General features: G+C 35.0%; 1 protein-coding gene across 2 annotated transcripts in view; it reads right to left on the bottom strand.

Annotated features, from left to right (window-relative positions):
* The window catches only part of GPC6 (glypican 6), a 974,073-nt gene that overhangs the window by 813,782 nt on the left and 143,901 nt on the right, over positions 1–16,390 (bottom strand). The window lies entirely within an intron of this gene.

Here is a 16,390-nt window from a genome sequence, read left to right on the forward strand (position 1 = left end):
AATACTGCACAGAAGCTTTTGCTATAACTCTGAATGGGGAGGGGCAGGGTAGGGTACATGCTAGGAACAGATGGTAACAGTCCCCTCCTTGTGAGATTTCTTGAGAACCTCAAAAGAACACTAGAGAAAAAGCCCAAAAGAAATGATCTCATGATGATCTAATACACTCCTATGAATCTGAGGGATGCTAATGCAGAAAATAAGAGTATAAGTAGAAGGTAAAAAAAACTCCTCTCTTTGTCTCCAAGGCCAGGAAATAAAATATCTACCTCTAGAATGGAGAAGTTTTTAATCTTCAGACAGTGAACATTTTCAACAGATGATATTACAGAAGACAGAATATAGATTTTAATCCCTGAGAGATGGAAAGCAAAGCTGATACCTGAGCTCTCTGGATAAATTTTAACAGCAGGAGGCAGATTGCTGTTTGATGCCCCAGGCAGGCAGTATTCTCTTTTTTATAAGTCCACACTTCAATACCTGCTTTGTATAATTAGCCATCCCAATTCTTTCCATAATATTGCTCTATACTAGTTTGTAAAGTCTCACTAGCAGGATGATTAATACTTTCCATTACATATTTTTATATTTTATTTCACGTAAATCCTCAGTAGGATTGCAAATCTACTTAATTGCCAAATAGATCTTTTCTCCTGACCAAAATAATGGAAATAAAATCTTGACATTAAAAAAAAAACTACTGGTACCTCGATTTAATAGAGTTATCAGAATTTCCAAAAACTAGGATAGTAGGGAATTTAGACCCTGCTAATTTAGTTAGCCATATTTGAGTTAAATTTCACTTGAACACTGCTGAAGTTATCACAGTGTGAATAATAATTTTGCAAAAGAAAATTAATTACATTTATCTAAAAGTTTTATTCTCAAGACTATTAACTGTGTCAAACTTTGTTAAAAGCAAAATCAGTATAAATTTGCATGTGTATTATCTATGTATATATGGGTGGAATGCACAAAACATCAGTGTTTTTACTTATTCTGGCTGATCGCAACCTCCGTGCATTCATTTGTCACTTACTAACTTGTTGTGAGTGCCTATGAGGCTATTGCTATGTAAATTGCCAAGCCTTGATTTATTCATAGGTAAAATGGAAATAATAGTATGAAATTTATGGAGATCAAATAAAATAATATTTGCTTTAACAATTAAAATACCTTCACATTTCCTAGACTACAAGGAGTACAATATAAACAATTTCAGTTATATAATATTACTCATTAACTATTAGGGGACAGACATGGAAACATATGTCAATGCATTGGGCTCAAAGCGAAGAAGAATTTCTGTAACGCAACCTGGGAGAGGTGGTAAAGACCTCAAAGAGGAAGTGCTATTCAACTCAATCTTGCTGTAGGAGTAGTCATTCTGGAGGAGGAGAAATCTAAGAAAACTGAGGGGCTGCAGGATGTGATCATCCAAGGCTCAGGAACAGAGAGAGGGTTGTGTCTGGAGCAAAAGCTGTTTATATTTGTGACATTTGTTAATGATTTTTGTAAAGGTGGAGTTAGGGAAGAGAAGAGACCCATAACAGCCATACTGTGTGCTTTTTTTGAGAAGTTCGGAATTTATTCCACAGGGAATGGAGAGAGCTTTGCAGTTTTTAAGATAGGAACTGGTGAGATCAGTCCCAAGAAAGGAGAAAAAGCAACAGTGGTTTCACGGACGGACTTCTTTCTGGGAGTAACTGCAGCCTGACAAGCCTTCCACTCTTTCTACTTGCCTTTGACCCCAGGACTAAGTCTCAGCTTTTAAACATCTCAGTGATTCTGGGATTTGACCACTAGCTGTGTCCTCAAATTGATTTTTTGGTGAAACTCATTTAATCCTCTGATCCCTTTCGCGTTTCTACCATTTGCAGCTCAGACACCAGCTCCGAACTCCCAGAGGTCTGCCTCAGGTTGTGATTTGTGCACAACCGTCCCTCAGTTTCATGGGTAATTATTTCCAAAACCCCACTCAGATACCAAAATCTGAGGACACTTAAATTCCTTATATAAAATAGTGTAATACAAAGCATACATAGACTGAATTCATTTACTTAAATATATTCCTTCTATTATTCTTTTAGAATTGCTAAAGAATATCTGCAATAATTTCATTTGAGGCATTTATGGAATTGCTCATTCAGTGATGTCCATGAATTGGGAATAGGTTTATCAGGTTATTTCTAAGATGTAGCTAAAGTGGCCAGTACCCAGTCAAGCCACAGTGGAAGCTGAGGCAAAAGGAAGAATAAATGGTACTGATCTGGTCTCTATTTAAAATTTTTATAATGTATTCATTATAGATATTTTTGCATTAATGTTGATTTTTTTAAGTATTGCATTAAAATATTATTTATTTTTGATTACTCCTAAATTTGAAAACTGAGGTGAGTGCCTCACTTGCTCGACCCTCATCCCAGCCCTGAAAGTGACAGATATATCAAAGACAGTCCACACTGGGGTCTGGCAGGCAGTGTGATGGGTGTTGGGTGCACAAGATTCAGAATGCGCTGTGCCCCACAACCAAACAGCCGTGGAGAAAGGATAGTGTTTCTCTGGAGAAGGGCCAATGTTTCTCCTAACTCATTGTTCTGCCCCACATGGTCCTGTTTCTTCTATATCTTCTCCCCTCAAACATATTGACGGAAAAGTCAAAGCTTCTTAATTTTAAGTTTCAATGGCAAAGCTAAACTGGAATAAAATAACTCAAAATATTTGACTAGTAAGACTAAAAGCTTCTATCCTAGACATTTTTTCTTTTACCCGTAGACAAAAGAACAAATGCAACCTCAGGAGTACATGTATCTTTTTTAAACTTTTATCATAATAATAATGTCTGTTTACCATTTTTACTATTAGAATAAGATTTTATAGGATTCTTAGAATTAGGTGGAAATTTAAGAGCTAATCCAAGCCAACTCCCTCAGGCTGTTCTGTGTAGTAGGAATGGCCCCTCAACTCCCCTTCAGGTGGAGGAATTAATTAATGGTAAGGATGAATCTTCAGCTGCCAGTAGTGTTGGTGGTTGACAACTCACAGCTGAGTCTCTCTTCAGACCTTCACCTTAGCTGAAAGGAGATGCTTTGCCAAAGGTTATGCCTTAACTCTGCAGCAGCCGGCATCCTGGTTGATGGAGTGCAAGTCTTGTCTCCCTTGTGTCAATCTATGACAGTTCCAAAGGCTCATTTTAGCTCAGACAGATGCAGAGCTAAGACTAGCAGAGGTCTCTGGGTCAACTTTAGGGAAGTTCTACTTTTCTCCCTCCTCACTGCTATGTCTCACACTCTTGGACAAGTCTTGCTTTCAAAATAAATTTCCTACAAGCAAATATCCATCTCAGGAAACTGGCATACAAATACAATGACATTCTTAAAACATATCTGGAAAAAAAGAGATGAATCACAGCAATGAGTGAAAGTAAAGAAAAGGCAAACATGATAAACTGGTTTCTACCAGTTGTCAAAGTTCTCTTTGTCTAGTGTCACTGTGGTCATGGGTCATCCTTTAATATGGTGGGTAGGTGCTTTGCTTATCAGCTGCATAAACTGTCCCAAGTTTGCCATTAACCATCCCTATTAATGAGATATTATACACTGAAGCACTTTCTATTGATTTAACTAAAAGGGTACTCCAGTGGTTCTCATTATTTTATAAGGTCAAAAGAGAAATGACCACACTTCCATCAGTCAAGGAAATATCAGAAGTCTGTTTGTGATGACGTGCTGTTGGTGGTGCATTAGTCTGGGCAGGGAAAAGAAGATAGCATTAATGATATCAAGAAGGTACTATTTCCAGAGACATAATCAATTGCAACTACGATAATTTAGCTACCAGCAAAAAAAGGTAAACACATTTCTATAAATCTGAAAACAATGAAAGCATCAACTGCTTGAAAAATTGTTTTAACCCCTTTGTAAAATAACCAAAACAATTTTACTTTATGCAATTTCTGGATGCAAACAGAATGAAAATTTTTCTGAAATTTAGTGTTTCTGATTCATTCTTCCAATAGTGAGCAATGAGAACATTGAGTAATAACTTTTGTTTTAGAAATATAGAATCCTAAGATATTTTTAGCCCTTCCCAAGTTTCTGTCCTGCTTAGATAACATATTCTGTTTTATTCATAATTACATGGCTAGATACACCTGGCCTTACAGGAATGGATTCAGTCCTGCTTGATAGTTATTATTATTAATCTATGTCCCAGAAACCTACAAGGCATGCATTAACTCATCGAATCCTTACCAAAACCATATGAGGCAGATACTACTATTGGTTGTTTTACAGATGAAAAATCTGAGACTCTTAAAGAGGTTAAGTGATTTGCCCCACATCATTCAGCTAATAAATGGGGAACTAGGTGGACCTGACCAACATGTCTGTGCTTCTCACCAGTGCCCAGCACTGACTTTAGACAATAGAACACAGCCCAGGCAACCAACATTGCCTTTTTAGCACAGGTTTCTATGGAAAACAGTCTTTAATTAATCTTTACTCTGCTTTTTTAGGCTTTCATTTAATTTGTGAGAGCATAGTTTCTCTCTCTCTCTCTCTCTCTCTCTCTCTCTCTCTCTCTATGTTGTTAACTAGATTCTTCAAGTTAAGGACAGACATATTTTTACTGAGAATGTCTTTGAGGGCTCTTTTTGTTAAATTTTGGACAGTTAATCCAGTGCATGGGTATTTTTCTACTATAAAATATGCATTAAATAACAGTTAATTATTGCCTTAAAGATAAAATTACTGCCAGCTAAATTTTCCTGTCTTTCGTATGAACCAAATATTGGTATCCATTTACTCATCTTCAAAACTTCTTACATTAAATTTAAGTACAAATAGTATTATATATATATACAGAAAAAAAAGGCTGAAAGGAAACATACCATACATTGCCCTAATAGATTGCAGATGACTTTTTATCTTAATTACTATTTTCTTATCTTATCTTTTAAAATTAAACAAAAACAACCACAATATTAAGCATATGCCATATCCCTTCAGTGGCAAAGAAACTATCCAGAAAGTAATTATGTGGCTGTTTAATCTGTGTTTGATTTAGAAAAGGAGGCAATTTAATTTTAAAGGCAAACTATACATTAAAAGCTTAAAGACAGAAAATCTCACTTGTGAACACAGCATGTCATTATGATCATTTGACTAAATGAAACATCTCAAGTAATGAATTTTGTGGTGATTTCATATTTTGAGGGTGTTACTTAGAATTTTTTTCCATTTAAAGAAAAAATTTTAAGGCAGAATGACTCTGGGGAAGAAGTGTCATTCTGATTCAACAAATGTGTGTTTATTGCTTACTCCGGGCAAAGAAGTGATGCTAGAAATGGGAGCAGCATAAAGTTCTCCTCTTGGAATAGTGGTAAGGTGAATATTTCAGCAGAAATTTTTATTTCTGATTATATTTAACTGTTTTAATAACAGAGACTCAAATATTATATTAAAACATAATGTTTAAAATTGCAACTATAATGTAATTGTACCAAGGTTGGTAGAAAAATATTCTATTAGTTGGGCTGAGGAAATCAATCAGCCGCTGTGTATATGAAGCAAATGGCACACACCCCACTTCACATGCACTTTAGTAACAGTTCTGGAACAGGTCTTCGTGCTAATGAGATATAGCTTTTTTTTCAATAATTTTCACTTTCTGGTCAGAGTAACTACATGTTCAAATAATAGACAAGATGGTCATTTTAGTCATTCTTGAAGTTTTCTACCAGCTCTCTCACAAAAAAAAAAGAAAGTGTTAACTAAAGCAAACTAGACACTGGGGTAATTTCAAATGCATCTGTGCAATAGGGATTTGCAAGGAGTGCAGTAAATACTGTATTATTCACCATTTAAAGAAATACTGCTTCAAACAGAGGGAGGAATATTCCCAACATATATGGCTCATTTTGTTCTTTTAAGAATATGGTAGTTTCTGTTTGTTTTCACTAATAGTCATTTTGGAATTTAATAAAGTGGTGAGCAGAAAATCAAATTCCTGAAATTATCATGACTGACAGTTTCTTAAATCAACTAAATGATGATGTTGCCAATAGCCAGTACCCCCATTTTAATAAACTATTAGGAAAGACACAACAATGATGTTCATGTATTAATTGCTTTGTACAGAGAATGACTACATAAAGAGAGAAGGGCCTCCGACCAGCTGGATACCGGTTATACTTGTCCCAAAAAGACATACATGAGTGACAGAGCACCATAAACTCCTCTTCAATCTTTACTTCATTCTGTCTCCATGCTCACCTGCCTAAAAGCCTAATAAAAGACAATGTCTCCAGCTGACCTCCTCTGGGACTTAATTTCCCCTCATTCAGTCCCTCCAGCCATAATGGTGTTGTTTTTATGCCAAACTTCTTCTCCTCTTACGGCCTTTCCATTTACTCTTTCCTTTCCTTGGAAGTTCTTTCTCAAGGCTCTCTTATCCATGGCTTCTTCGAGTCATTAAGACTCCATGATGACACCCTGTTTAAGTAGACACACCTCCTTCGCTTCATTACCTGTTTTATAATCATGAAACAACAATACCCAAATCTCTAAGGGCAATGTTTTGCAGGAGCAAAGTACTCACCTCTCTCCATAACCCTTGTATCCCCAGGACTTACTGCAGTGTCCTAACATCTAACAAGAGTTCAATGGATTTTTGTTGAATGAATAAACAAACAAACCAATAAATAACTGCACAAGCATCTTTCGTTTAAATGACCATAAAGGTCTCTCTCTATCTTTTCTCTCCATATTCCATTTTCCACAGAGAAATAAGGATGACCTTACTAAAATGAACATCGGTCAAGAGTCATTTTCCCTGCTTCGGACTTTCCAATGGATTCCTTTTTTAATTAAGAATCTGAACTTCTTATCATAATCTTTGAGGTCCAACAAAACTTGACTCCTGCTTCATCCTCATTTCACTCTTACCCTTCTTTCCCCTCTCCCTCTCATCCCCATACTAAACTCAGTTCCTGTGAGGGCTTTTGTGTTTGCTGTTCCTTCTGCTTCGAAAGCCATTCTACCAGGTCACGGCATGGAAACCACTTCCCTTAGTGGTTCCATCAGGGCTCAACTCAAATAGCACCTCCTCAAAAGCTTTCATTGATAACCTCAACTTAACTGGAATCAGATAAACAACGAGGACTATGGTTTTTGTTTGAATACAAAGATTTACAAAAGGGCAGGAAAAGTAACTTTGACTTAAGATGGATAAGAATGGATTCTATTCCTTTATTAGGATGGTTGAAAATCAACTTAAATTTGGCAATATTGTTGATACTGTTACCTATTAATCTTTTTAGAATGTTATTTTCCAGTTCTATAATTATAAATGTTTTCTCTACCGTAATTTTTGGGGAAAGTAGTATTCTTCCATTATGTGAGTGTGGTGGGGGTGGTACTAGGCATATTCAATAAGTCTGAGTTGCCTTTATTCTCCTATTTGCCTTTAACTAAACATCCTTTTCTTCTTATAACTTATTCTACAAATCTCATCTCTTCAAACTTAATAACACAGAAAAGCAGCAGTACTTCATAGCTTCAGTTTTGCTTGTATTTATATTTACTGTAATTTCAAATGTTTAACATAATGTCATCTGTAAACACAGCTCTTATTGCTTAACAATAAAGGCACATAAACACAATAAAAGGAACATCATCATCAAAGCAGGATGGCCGACATGAAGAAACCATTTCCTACCAGGTGGCAGGTAGCCATCAAAAAAGGGCCTCTCAGAACTGTTAATGTAATCTCACTATATCAAAGGCTTGGACTCAGTCCTTACAGAGAAGATGTCATATGAAATATCAACTGAAAGACAGATGTAAAAATGAATTTTTTCATTAGGTTTCATGCTTTTTTATATGAATTCCACTTCGATAAAAATTCCAAGCACCCAGCTCTGTAATGGCAAAGTGGTCAAGGAAATAGGTTTCAGAACAGTAGGCAAAATGCAGAGGCTCAGATGCATACAGATGGTTCGTGTTACTTGGCATAACATAGTGTTTAACTACAATAAATATTCTTGATATATAAAGATGCTAATATTTTTGCAAATAGTTTAAATTTGAAACTGAGCCATAAAAAGCTCAAAGACATAAACTCAAAGTCATTAGAACTAAATCCATTCTTTTTAATTCAGTAACCACTGCTCTCAAATAATTACATAGAACATAACTGCATATTATTCTTATCTCCACATTTTAATTCAGATTTTGACCTTTCATAAGAACCAGGGTCAAATGTTTCTTTACAGACCATTCTACAAGATGTCTATGATCAGATTTACTAAAGCATCTATAGCTTTTCATCTTTTAATTTTTAAATATTTTTGCTCTACTGTGCTATTAATTAAAAAAGAGGAATTTGGACACCTTCAGATAATCTGGTATATTTCGAATAGTTTTCATACATTATAGGAATAGATATTTTATTTACAAAACAAAATTCTATTGTACATACAAATAAAACTAACCAGGATTCTATAAATCAGCAACTAACAGTGAATAGTGCCAAACAAAACAAACAGCCACCAGAGAAATTGTTCTCTTCCAAGAGGTTTCTGAAAGGGAAGAGGAAAAGTGTTTTTGTTTTTGTTTTTGTTTTTCAAAAAAAAAAAAAAGAAGAAGAAGAAGAACCAAGCATGTAATAGTAGTATAGAGGATTTAAATACATATGTAGATCTTTAAATCCAACATGGTTTCACTGTGTTCTTGCAAACATTATTTCTTAACTTGGTTATATATTTAATGACATTGCCCATGAACAAGAGTTTTACAAATTCATAATGGCTCAAACACACAGCTTGGCTATGCTTTCTCTCTTCAATTGTTTAAATTTCAATTATTCTTCAAAAATTTTTCAAGAAATACTGAGATTCTGCCCCAATCCTGTTTCCTACCCCATTTAAGTTATTTCATGAAGGAAATAATTCAGCACAGGAAAATTCAAACTGAAACTCACTGAACAAATGTATTCTTCCATATGGGCATTGGTCTTCTGCATGATGGCTTCTGGGGGTATGAGAGCTCAAGAGAGAATTGAAACTAGTGATGGAAAACTGATTCAGTATCACGGTATACCCAAGAGACTGGCTATAGAATTTAGTTAGTGAAAAAAAAGGCACCAGAAATAAATGAGGAAAAGAATACCTTCCATGGGTATTCATTAAAATCCCTTCTTTGTGAGTAACTTGACATTACCCCAAGGCTATGTAGCTTAAATAAATAAATAAATAAATAAATAAATAAATAAATAAATAAATAAAGCAAGTGAGCAAGCAAAACAAACAAACTGTGAAATCAAGTGAAAGCGAAACAAGCCCTTACGAACACCATATGTATTAAATAAAATAAACATTTTCTTATGCCATTGTTTTTCACTTTCTATTGTAAAATTGCAACTGGCCTCTACACAGCAAATTCCAAAACATGTGCTTCTAAAACAAGACAGACACAATAAAAAGAGAGCAATGGCATTTGAGAACTTCAGATTACTGCCTCTCACTAGGATTAGAATCCCAGTGGTTTAATTTTTCTGATGAAGGTGAAGGTACATATTTCCAGGTCAAGTGATTCAATGATCAGAGAATAGAGATGAAAAAGCACTTGATTCAAAGTCAGAAGACCAGGTGCTAGTCCAGATTCACAGTTTGTTAGCCATCTAGCCCTGGGCATTATTTAACCTCTCTGAGCCTCAGTCTTCACTTCTATCATAGCAGAGGAGTTGCTCTGTGTCCCTGACCGGATTATTGTGAGAATCAAATGAGACAATGTAATAAAGTTTTATGCAAAATCTAAAATAGGAGGCAATATAAGTGTTAATAAACTGAAGCTCCTTCATCTTTGTATGTTGAAATGTTTGCAATACACCATGCACTACAGATGGTCCCTGACTTAATGATGGTTCGATTTACAATATTTCAAATTTACAAAAATGTGAACACTATATGCATTCGGTAAAAATCGTACTTTGAATTTTGAATTTTGATCTTTTCCTTGTCTAGTGATATGCAACACAATACTTGTGATGCTGGGCAGCGGCAGCAAGCCACAGCTTCCAGTCAGCCATGCAGTCACCAGGGTCAACAACCAATAATCTACAGCGTGCTGTGTTGCCCCCATCTTATGAATATTGTGTTTTGTGTTTTCGCATGCCATTATGTCTGCAAAATACTCATCTGTGTCTCTTGCTTCAGGTGAGAAAAAGAGAAAGGCAATTACTCTAGAGATGAAACTCAACATTATTGCCCATCTGTAGGCTAATGTAAATGTTCTGAACACAGTTAAGGTGGCTAGGCTGAGCTATGATGGTTGGTAAGTTAGGTGTATTAAATGCATTGTCAACTTACAATATTTTCAATTTGCAATGGGTTCATTGTAACATAACCCCATCTTAAGTTAAGGAGCATCTGTAATAAGATAATGTCACTCACAAGTTGTTGAAAAATTAAATTTCACCATAAGTTATATTTTGACAACTATGTTCAAAACTTTTTGTCATTGCAATAAAAAGACAATGCTCAACTATTTAAAAGTAGATGCTCAACAATACAGATTTTTTTAAAGAAAAAAATATGATTATATTTCTTCATCCCTTCACCTTGCCAAAATCAGTATTTTCTTTTTTTTAGCAATTGTTTTTGTGCCACAATTAAGTTAAGTGAAATGAAATGAATTCCAAAAGATTAAACCTAAGCTAATTTTATTTTTACTGCACATGTTTTTGGAGGAAGATGTTTAAAGAATATGACATGGGGTTTTTATTTTTTTTCCCTTCAATTTAAGTATAGAATTATTCAAAGTATAGTTTTAAAATTATTTTTAAATCCTCATTTATTTTGAAAAAAAATCAAGACATGAATTGGAGGGAAAAAATTAGAATGAAAGAGATGATTCTGGAAAGAACACCCCACCAATTGATCTACAGTCCACATTTTTGAAAGTGGGTGAAAATATCCTTCATTCATCCATAAATACTATTAAAATAATATTTCCCAAAAATACATCATATGGTTGTATTACTGAATAACAGCATAAAATCCATTATTTTCCTAATTACACACTTATCTCTTAAGGTAAAAATCACTATTTTTGTAAAAGAATTAGGAAATGAAAGTTAAGAAAATGTCCATCAATTTCTATGACAGGCCTAACTTTAAATATGCAGTAGATCTGCAATGAAATAAGAGTAGGATCATTAACCGGGTTTTGCTGCTGATTCACATTTCATTTACATATAGTGCTTGATACCTAATTGGTACTTAATACATGCTAGTGTAATTTGTTCACTCAGATGGTTACATATAGTCATTTACTTAAATAGAATAAAAATAGACTCAGTTGGAGAATTACTGATTATGAAGCTTTGAAACAATCACTGCTATAAGATACTCATTAAGCATTCTTTGTAAAGTGAAGTATTTGAGGTTTGGCATCACTAGGGTCACCTTAAGTGCAGTGAAAAACAAGTTTTTCTTCATTGTGCTCACTTAAGAAATCCATCACCTGTTACCCTGTGTAAATAATCTTTTCCTTAAAAAATTGAAACTAGCAGAATGTGGATTTATCTACGATAATCCTGCTTGCTTCTGTCTCTTATAAACAACATAACATCTACCACCAATCCCCACACACATAAATTCCATGCTTATATAAAGATAGAAATGAAGGAACCAGCTAAATGTGTGCCTGTTATTAAAAAAAATCTAGGCAGGTTTCCAGATGTGATTTATAAAAAGGATCTTTCACTTATTTTTCTAATCGACACAGTTTGTTAAGTCATTGTAGATATGAGAGAGGGTAAAAAGTGACTACTCAGATTTACACTCAATAAATAGATAATAAAAGGACCTAGTCAGCCTTGCCACTTTACTAGCCAACTCTTTATGCCAGGTTTTGCTTTATTATCCATATGATGCTTGATTTTTTTAAAAAAATACATTTCTTTTGGGTTTGTTTTTCTTCTTTATGAGTCATAAATACATCAATTAATGATCTGGCATATTTTATAAAGAATTTCTGAATTGGTACATTTAATAGTTTCACAAAACTGGAAATTATAATTGTATTGAAAAGATGATGTATACACAACTTTTAAATTAATTGGCATGAGTCAAGCATCATATGTACAATGAAAATAATATTAGTCACCCATTCCCCTTATAAAAAATGGAGTTCTATCCCCTTATTATTTATGTCTCTACTCTCCACATAAGAAGTGTATCAAAATATTAGAGTAGTAGGTACAGGCTTTTTCAGTCCGGTCATGCCTGAATAATGGAGAAGAGAATGCAGTGACTTTCCAAATTCACTGGTGTTTAGAAGCTTTGTCAAACAATCTTTATTACAGAAGCAAGATAGAGGTGTTAAGTTTTTCATTTCATCTTGTAGAACTCTATTAAAGAATGAACTTCTAGGAATGTGCCTAGAGAGTCACATTGATTAGAGAACGATAATAATAATGGTAATAATCACAGAATGTATTGTGCTTCCACTATCTGGGAACTTCTTATCTACCACTTCTGTTTGACTGCACTAAGTGGGTCTTTCTCAATCAGCATTTGAAAAATTTCACTCTCTGCTCCATGTCTCCAGCCACTAAGATAATCAAACTGACATGCAGTGTAGCCAACGAGTCTGTCTTGGATGCTGGGAATAAATAGATTTGGACAGACACTGTCATAGTAATCCTTGCATCCACACTGTATGGGACATTGGCTTGACAGTGTGGGCAATGATGTGGCAAGCAGGTCATGAATAGACACCCAGCACCTCCTTGTCCCCAGCAGGTTTGGTGGCTTTTGATGAAGACTCCAACAAAGGTAGGACCATATTAGCAGCTGGATTAATTCCTCAGCTATAGCTCAGAAATAAAGAAATGGTAGCCAGCTTTGAGTTTAGCCGGCTTGCTGGGAAAAAAACCTTAGCTAAAAGCATAATAGCTCTGTATCTTGTATAGAGAGCCACAGGGTGAAGATGGCAAAATATCTTTGTGGCAGACAAGTGCTTATGACTACAGTTGGTGATGCCTTAATGGCAGAGAATGTCATTGACATATATGGATGCAATCATTACAAATTTGAGTTGGATAACATTCCCATAGCTTAATTCTGCCTAGGACTATTTCAGATACTGCTGAGTATCATTTCCCCTGAGAAAAGAGATGCTCTCTAAAGGAAGAATCCAGTGACAGTCGCTCCAGAGAGATTTGTCACTGGAAGAAGTTTAAGATGAAAATTATAATTGCTTTTTAGAAGCTGTATTATGAGCCAGAAATTCAGTGAATGACCCGGAATTCTAGGGTAGCACTTCATAAGTTTCTTTTTTCTTATTTTAGATTAAAAATAAAATCCATTAATTTAATATACTCTGTCAGTCCATTTATTATACAGTAGTCCTAGAAACTAAAAGAAAAATTGACTTGTCATAATAAATTTGTATTCCACCTGTCAGATTTCACTAATACTGTCTTCATCTGACTTTTTTTTCAAAGTAGTTATAGATGAAACTCTGTATAATTTATTTAAATAATTGGCCTATATTCTTAAAGGCAAGGCACAGTCCTAATGCAGGCATGATGTCCTCATTAAGACTGGTGATTATGTCGTTAACTCATAATAGCTTCACCAACTGCTCTTTCACTTGATGCACACCCAAAACCTTAGCCCTAAGAAAAATGAAAATGAATTTAGTCCTTATGTTTAGTAACAATAAATGAATACTGATAAAATTCCTTTTCAAAACCTCTTTTTGCATAGCAGTTGAAAGAAGTAGTTTGCAGTTGATGGTTTTATATTGGAAGACTGTGACCTATGAATCATCAACTGGGCCTTGCTTTAAGAAATAAAGTTACTAGTGGAGACAATCAACCAAATAACTATAAAATAGTTATGTCACAGGTCGGCAGATTTTAATGCAACAAGAAAGAGGTTAAATCCATGAGTTGGGGGCAATCTTTGCCACACTATTCTGTTCACTCACCCAGTCACTAATTCTCTAGGTCAAACACCAACAAGTGATGGTCTACCAGGCTAGGTGTTGAAAATGGAAAAGTGAATCTTATTTTGTTTTCTTAACTTTACACTTTTAGCCATTTTCTTGAGCTATTCCAACTAATTTCAGTATCCTGCCCCTTAATTTAAGCCTGAAACTACTGTACCTGCTTCTAACTGTCTTTCCTTCTTAACTGAAAATACTTAATATTTATGTAACTTGTAACATATTACATGCTAAGTGCTTAGCACAGGACCTAACACAAAGTAAAAGCTCAACAAATGTTCACCATAGATATATTTTTTTTTCTTCTGTGATTGACTAGCTCATAGGCAATGAAAGATTTTAGGTCACGTGCCATCTGGTGCTAAGCGCTAAAATGACTGTGATGCCTCATCCAAGATCAGAGGCAAAGAGGGCCCTGTTTGTCATGGATGCAGGATATAAGAGAGGCAGCAAATACTCAGTTTAAATAACATTCTCCCTTCTTTGGTTTGATTTGGAAATCAAGGCCCAGAATGAGCAAGAGTTATTCCAAGACACAGAGCACATAAGCAAAAGAGAAGACAAGGACTCATTTCCAGGCATAACTTCCAGTCAGGACATCTCAAAGTTAAGTACCGTTTCTTCCCTGCTGTAACTATCGAGTTTCAATAATTATTGCTTATAGTCCCTTAAAGATACTTTAGATTAAATAAGAATGCTGCTTTCTTTGTCCATCTTAATCACTAATAAATCGAGTAGTATAGACGCCAATAGGCTGACAGTACTGCACAGTGATCACATACCAAACCACTGCCTGGATTAACTAGGGTGCATGCAACTTAGTAACCATTGCAAGAAAATGTATATGTGTATAAATAATTAATAGACCAAATATTCTTATTCATTTGACTTCCATAGAGTGTATCTTCTACTCTCTCTCTGTTTTGATCACCTGTCTCTCTAATAAGTACATCTAAGTTTACGGCAGGAACTGAGGACAGTGACCTCAAGTGTACTGAATTTGCTGTCCTCAAATTGAAATATAACTGAAAGTAAATCATCAACTTTCTCCCAAACCAGTTTCCAATTATTTTTTTATCACATAGGTTAATATTTTGGGTTTACTTCTTCCTTCTAGTTCAGAAATGACAAATATATAATACATGTGCTTATATGATCCAACCTGTGCCCTAGTTAGAAATCTCTAATCAATCACAGCCCTCATGGCCTTCTACCTCCATGGAACCTTACTCCTTCTCCTATACTTTTCTAAAGGAGCTTTGTTAGAGAGCCTGTATTTCCAAGCTGAACACTCATCTCCATCCGAAATGCTCAAGTTCTTTGCTGGTCTTTTCCTGCACAATGCCGTCATGCATTCTTTAATTTCTAATTTAATCACACCACTGTCAATCCCACATTCTGCAACCACTGGTCTTCTGTCACCCACTACACTGTTTTCATTGCACCTAACAATGTCGCTCAATTTCCTACAATGGGCAGTATTCCAATTATGTCTCCTTAACATACGAGAGTTGCTCCTACATTTGTCTGAGTACTAAATGAACATGTTCACAGGACTTCTTTTCTCAGTCTCCCTTATCTATGTAATGCCTTCCCAATCCTGTTACATCCAGGTCATGTCTCACCCTTTCTACTCTAAGTCTACAGAAGATGGTATTCCTAAAAAGAGCTGTATTTTTATAAATTATGAAGCAGAGTTTAGAGAAGCTATCTAATCATTTCATATGCTCTCACCACTTAAACACTTCTAAAACAGAGCTGACACAATCCTTTCACAGATGACAGTCGGGAGTATCTTTTTCTACCTAGATCTCCTTCCCCAAATCTAATCTTATTTAACAAAATTAAGAGTTGTGCAGGAAAACAGATTTGTCAAAATACAGGTAGATTTTTCTTAGTATTGTAACTTACAGAAAGAGAATAAGACCTTGCATAGGTTCCTGTAAGAACAATCTCTAAATAGATGCAGGATCAGTAAACTGTACCTCAGCTCCCCAACAGAGCCCTCTGTGTATTTCCAAGACTGAAAATTTAGATGGCAAATACTGTTTAACAAACTTGGCAGCTAGGTAATCAATCCTTACACAAACTATATAATGTAAACCAGATTAGTGAATTCTACACAAGTTAAAATGACTTGTTCAAAGTCATTCACAGAATCTGAACAGAATGAAATGAAATCGTTGTCATTCAGGGCTCCTGGCATACTATAACTCAGCGAACCATAATGTCCACATAACATACAAGCAAATTTTATCATGACATGTTACAGTTTTCTACTTGATCAATTTTTCTATCAATTATAATATGCAAACAATTGTCTGTACTTGAGATTTTTCTCCTTGTGTATGTCGAGTAAAGAATATGTGCCT

This window comes from Rousettus aegyptiacus, unplaced genomic scaffold, assembly GCF_014176215.1.
Source record: "Rousettus aegyptiacus isolate mRouAeg1 unplaced genomic scaffold, mRouAeg1.p scaffold_m13_p_11, whole genome shotgun sequence".
NCBI lineage: Eukaryota > Metazoa > Chordata > Mammalia > Chiroptera > Pteropodidae > Rousettus > Rousettus aegyptiacus.